Consider the following 23,485-nt stretch of genomic DNA (forward strand, 5'->3'; position numbering starts at 1 on the left):
AGCATTTCTATTTCTCTTTCTTCCATTTGATACTGCTTGGAGTCTGTTTTCATGACATTTTCATTTCAATTTTTGTCTGTATATATGTTTTACATTTGTGATCTTTTATTCTGTGTTAGGTGTGGCCCTTGCTTGGCCACTAGAGTGTGGTTTATGTCTTAAAATAGTGAATCTTCCAGGTGTGGAGGATTCCGTGATGGTTCAGAGGTGTTCATCTTTTAACATTGGACATCTTATAGTAAAGGAGGTTCAAAAGGAGTTCAAGGGAGTGTATGTGATTTATTTAGTGACAGGGTGGTTTTTCCCACAAAGGGGATGGGGCATGTATGGGAGTATAAAATATGCCACCAAAAAGCATAGCAGGACTTTGAAAGATTTAGTGGTAGTTTGAAGGATTTCTGGCAGAGTTAGTGTTGATCTGAAGATTTAATCTGATAGAGATCTATATAGTGTAAAGAGTGAGGAGCTAGAAGGATGGGAGGTCAAACAAGAGAAGCTATCTATACCTAACGTGCAGATCTGGGATAGCTCTTAGAAGGAAAAGGAAACCTTCTCTGGATCATTTAGGATCTGGTCCTGGGATAGTCTGACATTAGGGGAGACTGGAGGGGTTTTTGCAGGTTCATCTATTCAAGATCAAGAGGAACTCTGTAACTTTTACTGGAACTGCAGAGGACCTGGAGAAAAATGAACAGAGGGCTAACCCTGGCAAGTGACTTACAGTGTACGAGATCTATCTTTTAAAGATATAACTTGGAGGAGTGGAGAATTCCTATATTCTTTTGATCTGGACTTTTGAACAGTTTTGGGGTTTTTTTTGCTGTGAACATTGTTTTATTTGCTGAACTGGTTATTTTATAAGTAAACTGTTTTTATTTTTTATGTTTATGAACATCAAATGTTCATAAACATAAAAACATTATTTTGAGGTAATCTCTGCCTAGGCTGGCCTTGCAGAAAAATATGTTACTAGTCCATGGGACCCATAGACTTTGTTCCTTCATCCTGGTAGAGTGAATTTGGTGCTGTTCAGGGCTGGGAAGGTGACTCCTGGGAAAATGGATTTACATAGGTAAAGGTCAGCCTGTATTCTGCTTGTGTGACTGTGATGAGGAATTCTATTGTGTCGTATTTGTGTAGGGATCTATAGCTTGCTCTGTTTTTCCAATAGAAGGTACATTGGTGTTCTAAGACCTGTAGTAATATTTGAAGTCCTCCCTTTCATAGGTAAGATTGTTGCTATGTGAGTGCTAAGTGCTAAGTATTAGTGGTATAATAATATGGTGCTTTGATGAAAAAGTTCTGAGTTTGATTTTAGCAAGGTTTTATGGTATATTACAATATGCTTGGTAGTAGAGAGAGTTTATTTTGTTGTCAATAAAATCTAGAATCTAATTAGTTTTTATATAACCAAAAATTCTATAATTCAATAGAAGAGAAAAAAGGCATAACATTGCAGTTTAAGAGCATACACTCCTTTTTCAAGCCTTACTGCTTTCCAAGCAAGACATCATTTTTGTATTAGAATATGTTGGGAGTTGGTTGTGGATTTTATAATTATTGTGTACTGCTTAGAGATTTTTTTGTAACAGAAGGTATATCACATTGAATAAATCAATGAATGATTGAATGAATGAATGAATGAATGAATGAATGAATAAATAAATAAATAAATAGATAAATAATCGGTTAGGTTGCTAATAGCTATATCAAACACTTTAGAAAAGACTTCCTGAGAAGGTGTGTCATGCTTCTTCTCTGTCCATATTGAAATCCAACTTAAAAATCCAGGGTGCTTTTAAATCTTAATCCTAGGTTCTCCTATTCATATCCTTGCTTGTTTTAATCATTGTCTTAATAATTTAAATTCCCAAAGTCTCTTTTGTCCTGTATGCTTGTCTCAACTAGATTGTAAGCTGTTCAGAGCATGGACTATTTCTTATGTACACTTGTTCAGTGTTGCATATGTCTGGTAGCACTATAGAAATGATAAATTGTACTAATAATAGTAAAACATAAATTAGTTTGGTTATTTGCTTTTTGCAGCTTTTGTTTTACTAACATGCAATTGTTTTATTACTTGCATCTGTTTCAGTAGGGCAGAATTCTGGAGGCTGTATTGATCTAAGAATAAATTGGATTCTTTACAGGTTGTGATGCTTTTTACTGGACCAACATAATAATTATCCAAAGACGATTCTGTGTGTGAACCTTCAAGTCAGAATAGCTCTCTATTTCAATTGTCTGACTTGATTTTCAAATAATCTCAGGCACAAAACTAGTGAAACTTATTTGAAAATAGGGTGTTTATCTTTCAAGCAAGAGTTTAGCAAATTGTATTAAGCCAATTCTTTAATATTTTCACCCTTTCCATCCTTATGTTCAAATTAGACCATACTGCATTGTTATAGGAAGGATAAACTAGTGTAATACATCCCATTTTGCAATTCTTTTTTAGTGTCTAGCAACTGCAGTTAGGAATATTACCTAAGGGGCCATCTGATTTCATAGTGCCTGCCATACCATTTCTGATCCATGAGGAAAGAATATATTTATGTAGTCCACAGCTGTCAATCTCTTCTTTGCATCCAGTAAGTTACATTAGTGCTTATTTTGTAGAAAGAGCCTGCATCTGGAACAGAGTTCTACTTGAAATTCCCCAAAGTATTTTATTGCTAAGCAGAATATACTTTCATTTTATAGTACATTGATGGATAATGTATTCTTCACTGTTAGTTATTCTTTTTTATATAGCTTATTTTATATCAGTACCTGAATGTAATCTTCTTCAAACTGCAAAAAAACAGAATATAAATCTAAATAAATAAATAAATATAGTGTTACTCATTTAGGCCAGGATTCATCATTCTTCGCTCCGAAATCAGATGGAACTTTCTTCCCCCCCCCCCCCCACCTTCCCCTCCCTTCCCCTATCTAACCCACCCACCAGCCCTACCTAAATCCCCCTCTTACCTTTATTTTGGAAGTTACACCTTCCTGCGCATGATCCCCCAGGACAGCAGCAAATGGCCACTGTGCCGGAGGCCTCGGTCCCGCCCCCGGATCAGCACCCTGCCCCTTCACAAAGCCCCGAGACATACGCGCGTCCCAGGGCTTTACGTGCACGTGTAACCCCCCTATGTGCGTAAATACTAGAGATGTGAATCGTGTCCTCGATCGTCTTAACGATCGATTTCGGCTGGGAGGGGGAGGGAATCGTATTGTTGCCGTTTGGGTGTTTGAAATATCGTGAAAATCGTGAAAATCGTGAGCCGGCACACTAAAACCCCCTAAAACCCACCCCCGACCCTTTAAATTAAATCCCCCACCCTCCCGAACCCCCCCCCCCAAATGCCTTAAATTACCTGGGGGTCCAGCGGCGGTCCGGAACGGCAGCGGTCTGGAACGGCCTCCTGCAATTGAATTGTGTTGTCTTCAGCTGGTGCCATTTTTCAAAATGGCGGCGCAAAATGGCGGCGGCCATAGACCAACACGATTCGACTGCAGGAGGTCGTTCCGGACCCCCGCTGGACTTTTGGCAAGTCTTGTGGGGGTCAGGAGGCCCCCCCAAGCCGGCCAAAAGTCCCTGGGGGTCCAGCGGGGGTCCGGAAAACGATCTCCTGCCACAAATCTTTTTCCGTACGGAAAATGGTGCCGGCAGGAGATCGACTGCAGGAGGTCGTTCAGCGGCGGTCCGGAACCCCCGCTGAACGACCTCCTGCAGTCGATATCCTGCCGGCGCCATTTTCCGTATGGGGGTTTTAGTGTGCCGGTTTTCCTGCCCTCCCCCGATTTACGATTTTTTGACGATAAATCGGGGGAATTGGTATTGTATCGTGGCCCTAAAGATTTTTGATGATTTAAAATATATCAGACGATATTTTAAATTGTCAAAAAACGATTCACATCCCTAGTAAATACTCCTGGAATGGTGAGTCTTCTAGCTATTGCAAAATGAGTTTTTGGGTTATATCCAATATTTCAAATCTTTTGAGAAAAATGATCTTTCATAGCAATGTTTACAGCAGATTGAAAGTAAATGAAATGATTGGGCATATTTAGGTGTAGGTGTTTTTTCCATTTTCATTCTGCCTTTCAGAATAGTTGGCATGTATGAACAACAGTTTGAGATTTTAACCAAGGTTTGAGATAATTAGAAGGTTTGAGAGGAGTTACTTCAGTAAGGGTGGAATCTAGAATAGTATCCCAATACTGTACTGTATCCTGAATGTTGTGCAGAAAGGTTGAGTCTAAAAGAGGAGAGATTGTAGCAATAAATGTATCCATGTCAATGGCACCACGTTGAAGCCGGGGTAAGGAATAGGGATGTGAATCGTGTGAACGATTGTCTTAACGATCAATTTTGGCTGGGGGGGGGGGGGGAAATCTGATCATCATGGTTTTTTTGGTTAAAAAATCATTTTATCGGGGGAGGGAAATGTAGATAGCAGGGTGCTGGTGGATGTGAGGACTGCCTGGTAACTTGCCTGCCTGGTGCGAAGGTGGCAGACCTCTCGCGTCACCTAGATAGGATTATAGACAGTGCTGGGGAGAAGCTGGCTGTCGTGATACATGTGGGCACCATCAACATAGGAAAATGTGGGAGAGAGATTCTGAAAGCCAAATTTAGGATTTTAGGTAGAAAGCTGAAATCCAGAGCCTCCAGGGTGACATTCTCTGAAATGCTTCCTGTTCCACGTGCAGGTCCCCAGAGGTAGGCAGAGCTCCAGAATTTCAATGCGTGGATGAGATGATGGTGTATGGTACAGGAATTCCGTTTTGTAAGGAACTGGGGAAATTTTGGCAAAGGGGGAGTGGAACCAGGCTGTTGGTACTAACTTTCAAAAATGAGATAGAGCAGCTTTTACACTAGAACAAGGGGGAAATCCAACAGTCACTCAGCAGTGCATGGTTCGGAGAAATGTATCCTTGAAGGATACTAATGAAACAGGAGAGTTAGGGCATCCCAACAGAGAGGTTCCAATAAATATGCAAACATAGTCCATGTGCCTATATGTAAAAAATCACTGAAGCTAATGATTTCCAAATTATCCCTAACAACTGAAAAGTAGGTTGCTAATACAAACAAAAAACTCATTTGAAATGTCTGTATGCCAATGCCAGAAATCTAAGAAATAAGATGAGAGAGTTAGAGTGTTTAGCAGAAAATGCTTCGATTGACATAAATGGCATCACAGAGACTTGGTGGAAGGAGGATAACCAATTGGACAATGCTATTTCAGGGTACAAATTATATCACAATGATAGGAAGGTTCAACTTGGTGGGGGTGTGGCACTTTGTCCGGGAGGGTGTAGAGTCCTCTCTCTTACTTGTGTTAGTCTTGCTGTTTTGACTGATGGTATGGTCAGGAGAGCTTTGTTTGCTGACCTTAGGTTTCTGTTTGGGACGTGAATTCGGAGGGCTGTATTTAACCAGTCTGCGTTTTCGTTATGTATTAATTTATGTATGGTGCACAATGTTTTGTAATGGATTCTTTGTTCGATCAGAAGCCAGTGTAGTTCAACCAGTGTTTCCGTGATATGTTCTCTTTTGTTTTTGCCGGTTAACACTCTCGCTGCTGTGTTTTACAAAATTTGTAGTGGTCTTAGTGAGGTGTGAGGCCTAGTAGAAGTGCATTACAATAATCAGTGCTTGCAAATATCAATGCTTGTAGTACTGGTCGAAAGTTAGCAGTTGTTAGGAGTGGTTTGAGTCTTCTGAGGACCATGAGTTTAGCATATCCTTCCTTTACTTTCAGAGATATGTGTTGTTTTAAGCTTAGTTCAGTGTCAATTATTACTCCAAGATTCCGTACTTTCTCTGCAAGTAGTATTTGTTGTTTGTTTTTTAGTGTGATTGGGCTTTGTTTAATTTCCGTATTTTTTCGTTCTAAGTGTAGGAATTCTGTCTTCTCTATATTGATTATTAATTCCATTTGGTTTAGTAGCTGTTTGATGATATCTAGATACATGTTGGCAATGTTTAATGTTTTCTTGATTGTATCGTCGATTGGTAAGATTAATTGGATATCGTCGGCGTATATATAGTGCGTGATTCCTAGGCCAGCTAGCAAATGGCATAGTGGTAGCAGGTATATGTTAAAAAGTGTGGCAGAAAGGGCAGATCCTTGTGGCACTCCTGTTTGAAGGTTTATTCTTTTTGATGTTGCGTCTTTAATTTGTACTTGATAATATCTATTACTGAGATATGATCTAAACCATTTGATTGTTTTGTTGTTTAGACTTATTTCTTCTAGTCTATTTAAAAGTATGTCATGATTTACCATGTCAAAGGCTGCTGACAGGTCGAGCATCACTAGAATGTAATGTTTGCCGTTATCGAAACCTCTCATAATGTTATCTGTCAGTGCCAGCAGAAGTGTTTCTGTTCTATAGTGTTTTCGAAAGCCATGTTGTGAAGGATATAGTATGTTGTTGTTCTCTAGGTGTTCTGCTAGTTGCTTTTTTATAGTTTTTTCTATTAGTTTGCACATAAAAATAGTAACATATAAATTGGAACCTATAAAATGAAATACTTATTAAAAAAAAATGATAACCAAAACAAAGTGCTACAAATGTGTTGATTTAGATCTCTTACTTATATGGATTGTTAAAAAGTCTGTAGATACAATGAAGGAAAATGACTGTGTAGCATTCAACTTAAACAATGCATCTGATAAAAATTAAAAGCCAAACCAGGCAATTGAAACAGAACTGATACAATGGAGGAATAGGTGTGTCCAAAATGTATGATTTTACTTGTATGTGATATTCCTTGATATTGTATGATTTTCATCTCATACCTTATAGATTGTCAAAGACCCAGCTTTGGGCCTAGGTCAGGGCCTAGGCCCCAGTGTCGGGACCCGACCTCTGGGCCAGGTCATGGCATCAGGACTGGGTCCAGGCTCCTACATAGGCTGAGGCTCAGGCATTAGGACCCAGTATCCGGGTTGGGTCATAGTGTCAGGCCTGAGTTTAGGGGGGATCCTGTCTCTGGCATTTTTCTGGGCGGGTGTGAGACCCCGTTTTTTATTTTTGGATGTTTTACAGGGTTTGTTTTTTTATATTGCTTGATTCATTTTTTTCTCAGAAATTAAATGAATTAAACAAACCACAAACTGAAATTCATGGGAAAAAAAACTGAAAATGAATCCAAAACAAAAATGAATATTTTTCCCCTGCACATCCTTTCTTACCTATTTACTCTCCTTAGAAAAGTCTGTTTTGTTCATATTTTGAGAGATTATCTTAAATGGCTTCAAGGACAGAATAAATAATAGCATATTGCATGGCTCTATTAGTTTCCCTTGGTTTGCTTCCACGTAACTCCTATCTTCTCTGGGTTCTCCCGATCCAAAGCAATACATTAAAATATCTGTAGATGAGAGCACTTTGTTAACATCTTGTGACACATAGTCTGAACTGTGCATGACATTTAATTTCAAAGTGTCTGCTGCAAAATCAGAACACATAGTAAGAAGCATTACAAATTCCTCAGGAAAAGGATGGAAACTAGCTGAGAACAAGAATATGCCATTTGGAGAAGATAAGTGGCAGACACAGGGCTAAATACCTACCCATCACATTTTAGGATATACAGATTACTCAATTCTCTCACTTGTTATAAGAACAATTACTGTATATGAGAGATTTTAATAACTGCCGCATACAGTATATGGCTCAATAAAACATGACAATTACACAGTTACCAATGCTACCCAGATGTAGACATTCATTTTTCTCGTGCAGTCATCAGCTCACAAGAGTGTTCCAACATTTCCAAGGGAAAATAAAGCTTGATCCATTGTAATGAAAGTGACAATTGATGATCATTTGTTTGACCTTTCTTTTATTACTCCAAACATTGCAACAGTGAATAAAACAACGTCTCTCAAATCAATAATTTTCTATATAAAGAATTTCAACAATACGTTTTGGCATTTTGAGATTAATAAATGGTTGAAAATAGAAAGCATGTCTCTGCTTCATGGTCATACAGAAATATATCTCCTACGGGAGTATACATGGAAAATATTTTTGGCTTGGTTTGGTTTAGTTTTTAGTTCAGTTGAAATGTTTTATTTGTTTCAGTTCCCAAGTTAAATTGTTTCATTTGTTATGTCAGTTCAGTCTTTTTTATTAAAGTTAATAGGGGAAGCAATGCATTCTATTTTGGATTCTTAACATTTGGGTTTTCTATCCAAGTTTAATAAAACTTGCAGGCAGGCGTCATCAGCAAACAGGAGTCCAAGACGCCAATAGAGGGGAAATGTGGCTCCATCAATGGTATGAACAGACCAAAGGACTCTGAGAGGGCAATATAGTGGTATGAACACTCAAAGGCACTATGAGTGGAGCAAAGAGCACCAACAACAGTGACATGAGCACTCCAAGGCTCCAAAAGAGGGCCAAAGGGAACCAACAGTGACAATAACACCTCATGGTACCAAGAGGAGGAAAAGCAGCATAAACAGTGGCATAAATAACCCAAGGCATTGGTCAAAGCAGATTTCAAAGGGAGCAGAGTAAAATTTGATTGTGCACACCGTGCGTTAGAGCTGATGCCTAAGGCTAATGAAAGGCTGATGGCAGTCATAGTCCGAGTGCATAATTTTATGGATACATTCTGGCTCATGGAGGCGAGCAGCAGCAGAAAGAATTGCGCTAATAAGGCACATGCATTTTCATGTTTCAAGACTTTTCTGCGGAGGTCCAGAGGCACCATATGGCATTTGCGGAGGTCAAGTGTAGAGCTGAGAAATCAGGGCCTGAAATATGCCATGCTTTACTCTGCACAGTTGAGGGTCATTCATGGAGGCAAACTGGTGATCTGCAAATCAGTGCAGGTGGTGCAGACCCTTTTGCAGAAGCTGCAAAGGGTGGAATATAATGTTCCCGAAGATGATGTGTGAAGCTGCTTGATGCCCAATATCCTTAACTGAATAGCACAGGAGAGGGTCTTTTCTTTTTCTTTCTTTCTTTCTTCTTTCTTTCTTTCTTTCTTTCTTTCTTTCTTTCTTTATCTCTCTCTGAGCTTTCATGGGGGAGGGAGTTCTTAACTATTGTTCCTCCACTGCATTTCTTTGTTTTATGATGGAGGATTGGTTGCTATTCCTGTTTCTTTTCTATATTATAGCTCAGTGGGGCAGGGGGTTTGGAGGTGGAAGGGGCATAAGGGGGTGATGGTCGAAGTTTGTGAGGCCATACATGGTGAGAGGGTTTGTGGAATGGATATATGGTTTCTTTATTTCTTGCTTATAATATTTCAGAGACCTGTAATCCTCGGTCTTATGTGTCGACAGAAGCACTCAATGTGGTTATCAAAGGATCAGCATGAAAGTGTGGATTGGACTGATAAGCTTATTGCTCCATGTGTGAGCTGAAGACATCTGGGGGTGGTTCCATGAAGCGGACTATGCTTTCATTGTAACCCGGTCTACCTTTATTGGACAGAATTTGGGGTTGCTGGACTGTCAACGTGATACATAGAAGGGCATGAGGGATATGGGTCAGTGGGTAAGGCTGGGATTGGAGGAGGGTTCTGGGTTGATCTGGGGAGAAGAGGGCTGGTCTCGGGGTATCCGTCACTTGACCTTGTTCTCATTTGATGGGATGGGATTTGGTCTAGGGGTGTTCATGGGTTGGTTCATCCTAGGAGTATCCCAGTTTGGGTGCCTGGTAGAGATGTGAATCGTGTGCCAGATCGTCTTAACGATCAGATTCGGCTGGGGGGGGGGGGGGGGGGAAATCTGATCATTAAGATATGTGAATTGGAATCGTTTCTGATTCCAATTCACATCGCTAATTTTTTTTTTAGGGAGGCCCTTGCCACTAAAAAAAAAAACCCACCCAACCCTTTAAATCGACCCCACCCTCCCGAACCCCCAAAACCTTTTAAAATTTACCTGGTGGTCCAGGGGGGCCTCGGGGGGCCTCGGGGAGAGATTCAGGGGGGCCTCGGGGAGAGGAGAGATCCAGGGGGGCCTCGGGGAGAGATTTCCCGTTCCCAGGCATCACCTGTTCTAAAAAAAAATGGGCCGATGCCCCTTTGCCCTTACCATGTGACAGGGTATCCGTGCCATTGGCCGGCCCCTGTCACATGGTAGGAGCACTGGATGGCCGGCGCCATCTTTAAAGATGGCGCGGGCCATCTTTACTCATCAGCCCCTATTATAGAGTATAGTATAATAGGGGCTAATGAGTAAAGATGGCCGGCGCCATCTTTAAAGATGGCGCCGGCCATCCAGTGCTCCTACCATGTAACAGGGGCCGGCCAATGGTACAGATACCCTGTCACATGGTAAGGGCAAAGGGGCATCGGCGCCATTTTTTTTTTAGAACAGCTGATGCCTGGGAATGGGAAATCTCTCCCCGAGGCCCCCCTGGATCTCTCCTCTCCGCGAGGCCCCCCGAGGCCCCCCTGGACCACCAGGTAAATTTTAAAAGGTTTTGGGGGGGTCGGGAGGGTGGGGTCGATTTAAAGGGTCAGGTGGGTTTTTTTTTTTAGCGGCGCGGGCCTCCCTAAAAAAAAAGGGTCGGGAGGGTGGGGGAGGCTAAGGGGGGTCGATTTAAAGGGTCGGTGGGTTTTTTTTTTTATCGGGCCATTGGCACCATTTTAATTAGTGGCAGCCAAAATGGGAAGGTAAACCTGTGAGGGTAAAGCTGCATAATTTGTGTAGGCCTAAGGAATGAAGATGTATTGAATTCCCAGATTTACAAACCTATTTCTGGGCTGCCCACTTAAGTGGAACCTTTTCATGGTTATATAGAGACAGATCTTCTCCTTGGCTTGCCATAGAGAGGAATTTAGCTGGAGGGACCGATTTTCTTTCATTAATTACATCAACTTCATTGTCACCTGAGGGAAGGAGGGCATGTCGGATTTGCCCTACCGTTGCATGTACATTAAATCCTGGAGGGCGTTATGTAGAGGACTGGGCATAAGTGGTGAAGGTCCCTTGCCTTTCTCACCCTTGTGGAAGAACCAAGCATTGTCATTTCATACATACAGTAATGAGGCAAAACAATGGTGGGGGGTAGAGTTGCGATGTTTGAATGATTTCAATTAAGTGGACAGGGTTTGATCTTTTGAGGAACTTCAAGATGAGTTTGAAATCCCTGACCAGTTCCAGTCATATTATAATCATTTGCTTGAGACGTTGAGCAGAAAGCAGAGAGAGATTTGGCGGCGGACTGGGCCTTCTCCAATAGAATTAGCCTTTGTCAGGGAGTTTGCTAAGCGAAAAGTGTGTTCAATATTGTATAGGGTAATTATACAAACATACCTGGACCATACTCCAACTCTGAAGGTAGAACAGATATGGGCAGAGGACCTGGGGCTTCAGCTAGAAGGAAGAATTTGAGATGCCTCATAAGAAGCTGGTTCAAGATGTTGACACCCACTGGAATTCCACCTATCTAATGCTGCAGAGGATAGTGGAACAATAGATACCTCTTCATGACCTGTCTCTGGAAATAGAGATAGAGGTGGATTACACCCTGGGGCATCATGATTAGGTGGTGAGGAGGCAGCTGATATAAGTCCAGAAGCCCTTCAAGGATGCCATGGAGGATCTGAGTTCCAGAAGTGCCACCCTGGGCAGGGTCATCCCCATAGTTAGTATTCTGGAGGAGAGGTTTGAGGACTTTCCTTAGCAAGAGGGAATGAAAGCAGTGGTGTTGTAGTTTATAGAGTCCTTGCAGAAGCAGCAGGTACTTGCCACAGTTTGTAGGTCCTAGCATCTCACTTATATGAAGAAAATATTGGTAGTAGGATATGTGAAGAAGTACGCCAGAGTCAGTGGCAAATGGAGATGTAGCACAGTAAAATGTGGCCACACCAGAGAAAACTATGAGCATGAGCAGCCCCCTGTTTGCTACTACTTTGTCTCCCACCTCAATATAACACAGCCATTTTGTCCCCACAGAACATTCTCCTGATATAGGCCATAATTAGATCAACTGGAAGCAGAGAACCTCACCCCACCCCAGCAAAACAGATCTCAGCAGAAATTTCTGTAAGTGTTTAACAGATTCCTCATTTTTCAAGCTGTCACCAAAGATCTTGGAAAAGTTGGTCTTCTTGAAAATGAATCTGCCTTTGCTAAGTTTTCTAGAATTTCCATGCAAGTGGTAGGATAACTGAAAGCACTTTATTTATTTAAAATATTTATAACCCTCACCCTCCACTAGTTCAGGTTGGGGGTCTTGCTATCAATCTGCCTAAAATCTATGCCCCTGACACGCCATCTTAGGAGTCTTATTGCCTCTCTGTCTTTCTAGTTTGCTCTTGACACTACATCTTGGGGATCTTCTGCCACTGCCTACCTGCCATGCCACTGATGCTATACTTTTAGGGTTATGATGTCTATATTTTGCTTGCTGCTTGGATCCCAGCCTATTTCTCCCACCCTGCTTCTTTCTTGATTATACTGGGGTGTTTATTCCCTAAAATAAAATGTAATCTAGTGGGATATATGAGGAAACTGTGGAAGAAATTGGGGGAAGGGAGAGTAGGGGGGTGTCGGGGATAGTACATGGAGGGTAACCAGGGAGGGCAATACAGTAGATGGATGGAAACTCCACGAGGAAATAGAGGCAATGGCTTAAAGAAAACACTATGAGACTTGATCTGTTATTTGAAATGCTTTATGTACTATGTTACTGTATTTCTGTTACCAATGGTATTGTTCTGTACAAAACCCAATAATATATAAATTAAAAAAAAAAACAAATTACAATTTTCTCCTCCCACTCCACTTCTTTTCTGGTTTTCTACCTTACTGTTTGGTTGTATCCCTCTAGGATCCTGGCCTAGTTTTCCCACCCAGCTTCTTTCTTGCTTATACTGGGATGTTTTGCCCCTCCCCCCCAAAAAAGAAAAAAAAATTACACGTTTCTCCTCATACCCCACCTCTTTTTAGATTTTCCAGTTTACTGTTTTGTTATACCCCTCTAGGATCTCAGCCTAGTTCTACTACCCTGCATCTTTCTTAGTTATTCTGAGGTGTTTTATCCTCCAAAATACATAATATTAAGAAAATAAAAAATAAAATATTTTTTTTCCTTCCATGCCACCTCTTTCCTGGCTCTATGCCTTGCTGTCTAAATCTGTCCCTGGCCCTCTCATGGTGCCTTGAAGAATATATGCCACTATGGGAACCATTTTTCCGCTTTGCAGTGCTTTGGGGAATTCATGCCATTCTTAGTGCTGCCTTTGATGCTCTTTTGCTGACATACCCCAAATTCTACACTTTGGAGTACTACTTCCTACCACTCTGACATGCTGCCATATATGCCTCTGATGCTACATCCTTGGGGGTCTTGCTGTCACCCTCCCTTGCTGTTATACTCCATATCATAGCGAGGATTAAGGGGTGAAACCAATCAATAATGCTGTTCCAAATAAATCAAAGTAATGGTGCAGTGAAGAATTTATTTTATCTTTCAGAAAACAGCTTTTATTGTAGGCTTTAAAGGCGTACCAAAACAGTGCATTGCCAACACTGGGGGATCAGAGGGGATGTTGGGGAGGCTGCTATAGGGGGTCAGGGGGAATGGGAAGGGGGATGTTGGTGAGGCTGCTATCAAAGGGGGCAGGGGGGAGGGGGTTGTTGGTGATGTTCTCGAGGGGCTCATGGAAGAGGGGGAGGGGAAGGTGGATGTTGGTGAGATTATTGGGGGTTGGGGAGAGCAGAGAGGGGAGGGAGAGTGGAGGATGGATGTGAGACTACTCTCATGGGGATCAGGGGAGGGGGGAGGAAAGGGGAATGTTGGTGAGGCTCTCAGGGGGCAGGGTAGTGGGAAGGGGGATGTTGGTGATTCTACTATCAGGGAGGTCAGGGGAGAGAGGAGGGAATGGGGATGTTGGTGAGCCTCTCAGGGGGGGTCAGTGGGGGGAAAGTGTTCTAAATATCAAAATCACAGAACATATAGAAAGACATGGTTTAATGGAACAAAGTCAGCATGGCTTTACCCAAGGCAAGTCTTGACTCACAAATCTGCTTCACTTTTTTGAAGGAGTTAATAAACATGTAGATAAAGGTGAACCAGTAGATGTAGTATATTTGGATTTTCAGAAGGCGTTTGACAAAGTTCCTCATGAGAGGCTTCTAGGAAAAGTAAAAAGTCATGGGATAGGTGGCGATGTGCTTTCGTGGATTACAAACTGGCTAAAAGACAGGAAACAAAGAGTAGGATTAAATGGACAATTTTCTCAGTGGAAGGGAGTGGGCAGTAGAGTAGGGGTGTGCATTCATTTCCAACGTATTGGAAATCTGCAAAGTATATGCCTTATTCGTTGTATTCGTGGGGGTCACAAAATGTATGGGGAACCCCCACGAATACAACGTATCACTAACGAATAAACTGCCACCCTCCTGACCCCCCCCAAAAGACTTGCCAAAAGTCCCTGGTGGTCCAGCGGGGGTCCTGGAGCGATCTCCTGCACTCAGGCTGTCGGCTGCCGGTATTCAAAATGGCACCATCTTGTGCTCTTACCATGTGACAGGAGCCGACCAATGGCACTGGTAGCCCCTGTGACATAGTAAGGGCAAAGGCTATCGATGCCATTTTGAATACTGGAAGCCAATGGCCCGAGTGCAGGAGATTGCTTCAGGACCCCCGCTGGACCACCAGGGACTTTTGGCGTCTTGGGGGGTCAGGAGGGTGGGGAGTTGTAGTTAATTAAATTTAAAGGGTTGGGATGGGTTTTTTGGGGGGAAACGAATACATATGTAACTAATGAATGGATCGGGGTCCCCCGAGAATGGATGCAATGGATTTGGGTCCCGATGAATATGAATACCGAATGGGACAAATCCGTCCCTGCTGCACATCCCTACAGTGGAGTGCCTCAGGGATCTGTATTGGGACCCACTCTTTTCAATATATTTATAAATGATCTGGAAAGAAATACGACAAGTGAGGTAATCAAATTTGCAGATGATACAAAATTGTTCAGAGTAGTTAAATTACAAGCAGATTGTGATAAATTGCAGGAAGACCTTCTGAGACTGGAAAATTGGGCATCCAAATGACAAATGGCATTTAATGTGGATATGTGCAAGGTTACGCATATAGTGAAAAATAACCCATGCTATAGTTACACAATGTTAGGTTCCATATTAGGAGCTACCATCCAAGAAAGAGATCTAGGTGTCATAGTGGATAACACATTGAAATCATCAGTTCAGTGTGCTGCGGCAGTCAAAAAAGCAAACAGAATGTTGGGAATTATTAGAAAGGGAATGGTGAATAAAACAGAAAATGTCATAATGCCTCTGTATCGCTCCATGGTGAGACCCCACCTTGAATACTGTGCACAATTCTGGAAGCTGCATCTCAAAAAAGATATAGTTGCGATGGAGAAGGTACAGAGAAGGGCAACCAAAATGATAAAAGGAATGGAACAGCTCCCCTATGAGGAAAGACTAAAGAGGTTAGGACTTTTCAGCTTGAAGAAGAGACAGCTGAGGGGGATATGATAAAGGTGTTTAAAATCATGAGAGGTCTAGAATGGGTTAATATGAATCAGTTATTCACTCTTTCGGCTAATAGAAAGACTAGGGGGCACTCCTTGAAGTTAGCATGTGGCACATTTAAAACGAATTGAAGAAAGTTCTTTTTCACTCAACGCACAATTAAAGTCTGTAATTTGTTGCCAGAGGATGTGGTTAGTGCAGTTAGTGTAGCTGTGTTTAAAAAAGGATTGGATACGTTCTTGGAGGAGAAGTCCATTACCTGCTATTAATTAAGTTGACTTAGAGAATAGCCACTGCCATTATTAGCAACAGTAGCATGGGATATGCTTAGTTTTTGGGTACTTGTCAAGTTCTTATGGCCTGGATGGGCCACTGTAGGAAACAGGATGCTGGGCTTGATGGACCCTTGGTCTGACCCAGTATGGCATGTTCTTATGTTCTTATGCTATCAGGGGTCAGGGGAGGGGAGGGAAGATATGGTGAGTCTGCTCTCAGGGGGACGGGGAGAGTTTTTTTGGGTGAGGCTCTTCAGGGGTCAGGGGGATGGGGATGTTGGTGAGGCTACTATCATGGGGTCAAGGGGGAGAGGGATATTGATCAGTCTGCTATGGGGGTTTGGGGGGAGGAGGAATATTGGTGAGGCTCTTGGGGGGTCATGGGGAAGGGGATACGCTGGTGATACTATTGGGAGGACAAAGGAAAGGGGATTGTGTATCAGTGGGCGGGGGGGGGGGGGGCTATTGATGCCATGTGCATACTTTAACTTTATTTGTATTTTTGGGGAGCTAGGGTCACTTCCACTGGCAGCCTTGGATTTAAATAGAGGTCAGCAATGCCCCCCTCCCAACTCAACCTCACCATTTGGACGTGGGTAATTTTTGGGCAGCCAGTGGCCCTTTAAGATGCTTGTGGTCCATGAGATTGGGGCCACCATCATATTAAAGGGCTGCTCACTGCATTATTTTGTGCATTGATGTTTGGCTGCGACACAAAAGAATGTGCCATGGAGCCACAATGTGTTTTTGGGGGTAGGGTCCTACTATTTCAGTGACACCCCCCCCCCCCCCACCTTGCTGTGATGTGGGATGCCTCCTGCAAAGACACATAGCATTTTGATGAATCTAGAGGTCTAGTGCTAAGCAGTGCCACTCTTTTTGCTGAATTGCTCAGCACATACCAGAAAATAAATTAAATAAATAAATAACAGTCAATTTGTGATTTTTATCACCAGTGCCACCATTCCTATGTACTCTGCAAGTCACTCTTGGTACCTTAGCGTGCTTCCTTCTCTGCTTTGGCTGTCTTCAAGGTTCTTTTCAAATACTCTTGCCTTATAAAATTTGCCGATTCTTTGTCTTGCTCTGGAAATTCACTTCATTTCACACTTGCTGCACCATTCATGGACCCTCGAGCCCTCATGGCAATCCTGGTACTGCTTTGCCTCTCTTGGTGACTTGAGCTTTTCATATCACTTTTCTTTATGCCTCAGCCCTTTCCGTATATCTTGGGGCCTTGCTGCCTCTCTTCTTGTCGAGTTGTTCTACATCTGCCATTTGTGATTTTAATTGCCAGCCACACTGCTGCTCCTAGCCAGTCTTGTACCTTTAGATGGTTCCTCCTCTGCCCACGCTATCTTTGAAGTTGTTTCCAAATTCCCTTCCCCTTATAGTTCTTATAGATTATTTGTCTTGCCATGGAAATCCAATGCTTTACAGAGACCTTACCTAGTTACACTTAATGGTTTCATTACCTCGTGGACTTTTTCTTGAAACTTCATTCCCTTATGTTCTGCTTGCTACAAGTTTTATCTAAATTTATACTACAGCAAATGGCAGGGGGTATCAGTAATTCAGCATCCAAAACTAGGGATGTGCTTTCATTTAAAAAGATATAGAAAATGTCAACAACATATCGCTTCATATTGTTTAAAAAAGAAACAATAGAAAAAACCCCACAAAATTTAGTTTTTTATTTTCTGTTTAGTGCATACTATTTGCAAATAGTGAGCCCTATTGAGAAATAGTATGTGCTATATGCAATAGTTCACAATAGTAGAACAGGGCACACTATTTGCTAATAGTGCATGTTATTTTTGAATAGAGTTTACCATTTCCAAATATGTGAACTAGTGAGATATTCAAATTTGCAGCAGACAAAATTAGTTTGAGTTGTAAAATCAGATGTGGATTGTGAAAAATTGAGGGAGGACCTTTCAAAAGTGGAAGACTGGGCACTCGGCATATGAATTTGTTTTTTAATTTATTTTTTAATGAATATAACATTTATAACAAAATGATATAATCAAGAATTCCAAAGAACATAATTTCCATACAATTTCATAACTCATATTGAAGGTTATCTAGCCCACATCAAGGGGGAGTGGGTTGCGAATCTGGTAAGCTGAAACATTTCTATAATACAACCTATGCTATACACCATTACACATTTATCGATGTCTTATCCCTTAAAAATTGCTCTAGGTGTATTGGATCAGTAAATACAAACTTATTATTCTGATACATTATCTGGCACTTACAGGGGAATTTTAAATAAAAACTAGCCCCAATCTCTATAAGTGATTGTTTAAATGACAAGAACTGCTTCCGTCGTGCTTGAGTAGCATGAGAGACATCAGGGAAGACCTGTATCTTCTGTCCACAAAAATTCTGATCTTTATGTTGAAAATACTTTGAGAAGAACAGGTCTTTTTCTTATCTTAAGGAAAAAGAAATTAGCAAAGTTGCCCTAGTATTTATGCTGTCCATGGAGTGCTCTAAAAAAGTGGAGACCCCTGGACTTTCCATTATATCAATTCCACCTTCTGGAGCTTTTAATATACTTCCTTTTGGTATATTTATTTATTTATTTATTTAGGGTTTTTTTATACCGACTTTCTCGATATACAAATCAAATCAAGACGGTTTCCAAAGAACAAAACTGTCGCCGTAAGGCGTTACATTAAACAATAGATATAGTATTGAACATAATATATGATATAATACATCTTAGAGAGTATAGGGATTTGCATTGAATCAAAGGACAAAATCTCTACTATTTTTTATATAATTCAAAAGCAGAAATTAATCTGGATATAGGAAAATTTAACAAACGTAAATTACATGATCACAACTCATTTTCAAGCATTTCAATTCTATTATGCAGTGTATGACTGTCCTTTATAGAGGATGCACTTGTGGCTTGCAAATTACTTACAGAGGGGTTCAAGTTCCCAAGTATCTTTTCTATTTTATTGGTCCTATCATCTAGGTCCATAAACTTTCCCCTTGTTTCCAATGAGAAAGTATGAATCTTAGTGATAGAACTAGATAATTTCTTGTCAATTTTTGTTGTTAACCTCCATAGATCTAATAATGATACATTCTCTGGTTCTACTTCATTGTCTAATACCTCATTATTTGGATCAAATATTATCTCTGGACACTGAACTTTTGTATTAGCAACTACTCCCACCTCCCCCATATTAAAACTTAATGATTGTATATTCCTTCCTGGTTCAACATCCCCTAAATTAACAGGGGTGAAGCTATGCATTGGGTCTATACTTGTACTTCCTTCAAGTGCACCATCCCTTCTTGGCTGAATAGGAAGTTGTGGGGACCTAGGACTTAAGGATACTCCCAATTGTGAGTTTCCTTCTAAAACGTCCTCTCCAATGGACTCACCCATACGTACTACATGGGAGTCCATGGGTCCCGTCTTTCTCGGCACTGATGTTATTGGTGAGGATGTGTAATTCTTGGATTTCCATTTCCTTCCCATTATGCCAAAAAAGAAAAAGAAAAAGATGTACCAGGGGCACGCCCCTTTGGCGCACGGCTTTGGCTGCGCGCCGGTGGCTGTGTACCGCTGTGCCCTCAATTTTATAGTCTCCCGGTGGCGCCCGTTGATGATGTCACCGGTCAGGATCTCCCACTCGGTCCGGGCTCTCTCTTACCACGTCAAAGAGCAAGATGGTATGTCTCTTTACTACCTCCAAGCAGTTCAAACAGGTGCCTCTCAGCTTTCACTGACCGCCTCACTCACTCCCCGGTCAGTCGCCACTGTGCCCTCGATTTTATAGTCTCCCAGTGGCGCCGGTTGATGACATCACCATTCGGGACCTCCCACTCGGTCCGGGCTCTCTCTCACCACGTCGAAGAGCAAGATGGTATGTCTCTTTACTGCCTCCAGGCAGTTCAAACAGGTGCCTCTCAGCTTTCACTGACCACCTCACTTACTCCCCCGGCATATGAAATTTATGTGGTCAAGTGCAAAGTGATGCACAGGGGGAAAAGTAAACCACACTGTAATTATATGATGTTAGGTTCCATATTAGCAGTTACCACCCAGGAAAATTATCTGGGCATCACAGTGGATAAATCATTGAAAAATCTGGCTCGCTGTTTGGCGGCTGTCAAAAAGCAAACAGAATATTAGGAATCATTAGGAAAAGAATGGTGAATAAAGCAGAGAATGTCATAATGCCTCTGTATTGCTTCATGGTGAGGCCACATCTGGAGTACTGTGTATAGTTCTGGTTCACATATCTAAATAAAAAATATATAAATATATCTATATATATGCGATGAAATTAAAAAATATAGATGATATTTCCTATTTTGTTGTGTTTTGAGGGGGGCAATGAAAAGATAAGAAAACCTACAAAATTTCATTTGGGGGGGGAGAAAGGGCACATTAAAAAAAACCCAAACCCACCCCAACCCCTCAAATTTAATTAATTGCAACCCCCACCCTCCCGACCCCCCAAGACCAAAAGTCCCTGGTGGTCCAGCGTGGTCCCGGGAGCAATCTCTCCCTCTCAGGGCATCGGCTGCCACTAATCAAAATGGCGCCAATGGCCCTTTGCCCTTAGCATGTGACAGGGGTTGACCAATGGCACCAATAGCCCTTGTCACATGGAGGGAACAAATTGTTAAGGGAATAAAGTTCTAGATGGTGATCCTGCTACTGAAATTGCCCTTTTGCATGCCTAGCAGATGGAAACATCAAGTAGAAGTTGATTGGACGACCTGAGGTTTCTAATAGAAACATAGAGATGTAATGATGAGCTAATCCAGGGAGAAGTGACATTTTTAAGTAAGTTAGGAATCATAACAGCCATCTTGTATTGTATTTTCCATTGGACAGGCAACCAGTGAGCAGAAGGGCAGTGGCATTTTGAACAAGTTGTAGGGCTCTGAGTGTGCATTGAGCTAATCCTGTATATAGGTAATTACAGTAATTGATGCCTGATAGAATTAGGACCTGGAGAACAGTACAGAAATTAGGCAGTTGTAAGAGAGTTTTTATGTATCGAAGTAATCTGAGTTTGGCGTAAGAGGCTTGAGTGATGACTTTAATTTGAGATTTCATGGATAATGGGGGTCCAGGATAACACCTAGATCACATACATTATGTACAATGGAGAATATATAATTGTTGAATGTGAGAGTTGATGGAATGTGATAGGGAGATGATGGGCCCAAAATTATTATTTGAATTTTCTGAAGATTTAAAGAGATGGAATCATCAAGCCTTCTCTCTTTGGTTTTCTGGGATTAATAGACTGCTCCACAATGACATAGTATCTCTTCTAATAAAACAAAGGTGTGTCAGGGAAGGTAGAACATCTACAAGCACAACAGCCGTACTGAAGTAAATAAAGTATTTTATTCAATCAACAACATTTTCAGGCAGACATATCTTGCGTATAGAAGCAATGGAACAGTTTATGGTAGAAACATTGTATGTCCCCCCACACAGGCTGTGTTTCGCACTGGCTGCATAGGGAGGGACAAAGCAGGAGATCAAAAAGATCTTCAATAATATCAAAACAGACAAATCTCCATCTGCATGGTCAGAGATACTAAGTTGCAAAATACCTCCGTGTGAACTCTCAGAGATACATGGCTACAAAATCTTCTTCAGCCAAAATTTGAACAGAGTGTGTCAGTATCTCTTCTGCCTGCAGGCTTTTCTCTGTACTGCTTCTTGCTACCCTGCCTTCTTTAATTTGTGTTTTCTCTTTTCTAGATCTCTGTGACTGTGGTTGACCTGAGTGGAGCTTGTTCCCTTCTTCTTATCAAGTCCCACCTCAGTAGCCTGAACTTTATTTGGTCATGTCTATCTCTGGTTCCCAGGCTCTGAAGGCTTATTCATTCTGTCCCTATTCTCTATGGAGAATGTAGACTCCATTACAAAGTATTACTTTTCTTATAGTTTGATTTAATACTACCTTAATAATAGAAAAGATATTTCATAAAGAACATGTCTCTCAATAGGAAAACCATCTTCAATGTAACTTGTAGAAACCATATTAAAAAGAGGTACTTGAAACTTTTTTCATAGCCGAATCACTTTTTATGATTTGGCTGCTGCCCTTAGGAGGTCTTTCTTTCCTTAACTAAGAAATGAGCATAACCTTTTTGTTCATTGGGTACTTTTGACTCCGAGGATTAATGAAAAACTGTTTCCCATAAAACTGTTACATTTAATAAAAGTAGACCTGCAGGATCTATCTTAAATCTCCCATCTTCACAAAATGCACCTCTTTGGAAAGGGCTGTGGCAGAGACAACAAAGTAAAGCAAGAAAAGAAAGTCCAGAAATAAAATAAAAATTTGTCTTACAACGCTAAACTTGTTTCTTATTTAAAATTGAATAACAAAGTTTTCCTTAGCTTTCTGAAGAATATACTTGAAAATATACATGAAAATGAGGGCTAAGAATTATTGATAATGATGTTATATCAGAGTAAAAGATTATTGCATATCCTTGTACTTTTTGCAAAATATCTATTACCACATTGATATCTAAATAAAAAGCTCTCAATTTACTTTTAAAGATGTGTTTTCATTTCATTTCAATTTTACAAAGTTTTGTTGCAGGAAGCCACCAGCTCCATCCTACCCCACAGGAAAAAATAATCATCAACACTAATTTTAAGAACGAACCCAATGGGGCAGGAATTCCTGGGGTTTGCTCCTGTCCACTTTGAATTTCTAGGGACCCATTGATGAGGTAATGAGACTTGGGGGGGGGGGGGGGGGAGGAATGTAGGAGGGGAAAGGAAAATATTCAGTAGAATAGATTTCAATTTTTAAATTTTTGTAGTACTGACAATATTTTTCAGCACAGAGGGGTCCCCAGGCTCTGTATTTTGTTTTGTTGTGTTTTTTTATTTAATTGGTTTATTTTGTTTCAAATAAATTAAATGAAACAAAATAAACCACAAATGAAATAAAAACAATGAACAAAACAAAGCAAAAAAGGAAATAAAAACAAAAATATATTTGCACACTCATATACTGTCCAATCTCTTTCATAAGATATTTTAATGTACAATTTTCTTTTATTTATTTAGTTTTTTACATCTGCAAGATTTAACAAAAAATGCTAGAGTGCTGCTTTGGCAGGTGATGCTGTATACCAGCATTTATCAGATGCCCCACTTTCTTCCCTTGACTGATATCCTTCTTGCAGTGAATACCTGAGGAAAATATGGGTCCTCACTCACTTTTAATTGCATTCAGATCAGGGATTTATTTACTGATCCCTTCTTGACATCTGTTGAGGCTGATTCTAGTACTAGAATTGATGTAGAGGGTGGCTCCCAAGGAAGAATTCCAGGGGTTTTGCTGATGCTCTTTACCTGCATGTCTGTTCTTCCTGGGGGTTTATTTATTTATTTATTTTATTTCAAAATATTTCTATACTGTCTTTCAAAAACAAAGTTTGACCAAAACGGTTTACAAAGTTTGATTTTAAAAGAAATCAAAAAATAAATTACTAAAAATAAAATTTATTTAACTAAAAACAATAAGAACTAAAAATAAAATAAAAATGAAAATAAAACAAAAAATAACGAACAAAACAGAGTAATAGAAAGGGAAAAAAATACAATATATATTTATAAACCCTAATCCTTTAAAAGTAACTATACTATTTTTACAAAAACAAGTGAAAGCCAGAAAAGATAAAGGAAAATATCCTAGAAACTAA

At 40.8% G+C, this 23,485-nt stretch overlaps 1 long non-coding RNA gene across 1 annotated transcript in view; it reads left to right on the forward strand.

Annotated features, from left to right (window-relative positions):
- LOC115089327 overlaps window positions 1-22,270 on the forward strand; it is a 38,972-nt gene extending 16,702 nt beyond the window's left edge. Inside the window, exons 3-4 of the long non-coding RNA XR_003856076.1 lie at window positions 11,931-12,020; window positions 21,519-22,270. This is a non-coding gene — a long non-coding RNA (uncharacterized LOC115089327). The remainder of the gene's footprint in view (window positions 1-11,930; window positions 12,021-21,518) is intronic.
- Window positions 22,271-23,485: the final 1,215 nt, after the last annotated feature.

Source organism: Rhinatrema bivittatum, chromosome 4 (assembly GCF_901001135.1).
Source record: "Rhinatrema bivittatum chromosome 4, aRhiBiv1.1, whole genome shotgun sequence".
In the NCBI taxonomy this organism is placed as follows: Eukaryota; Metazoa; Chordata; class Amphibia; order Gymnophiona; family Rhinatrematidae; genus Rhinatrema; species Rhinatrema bivittatum.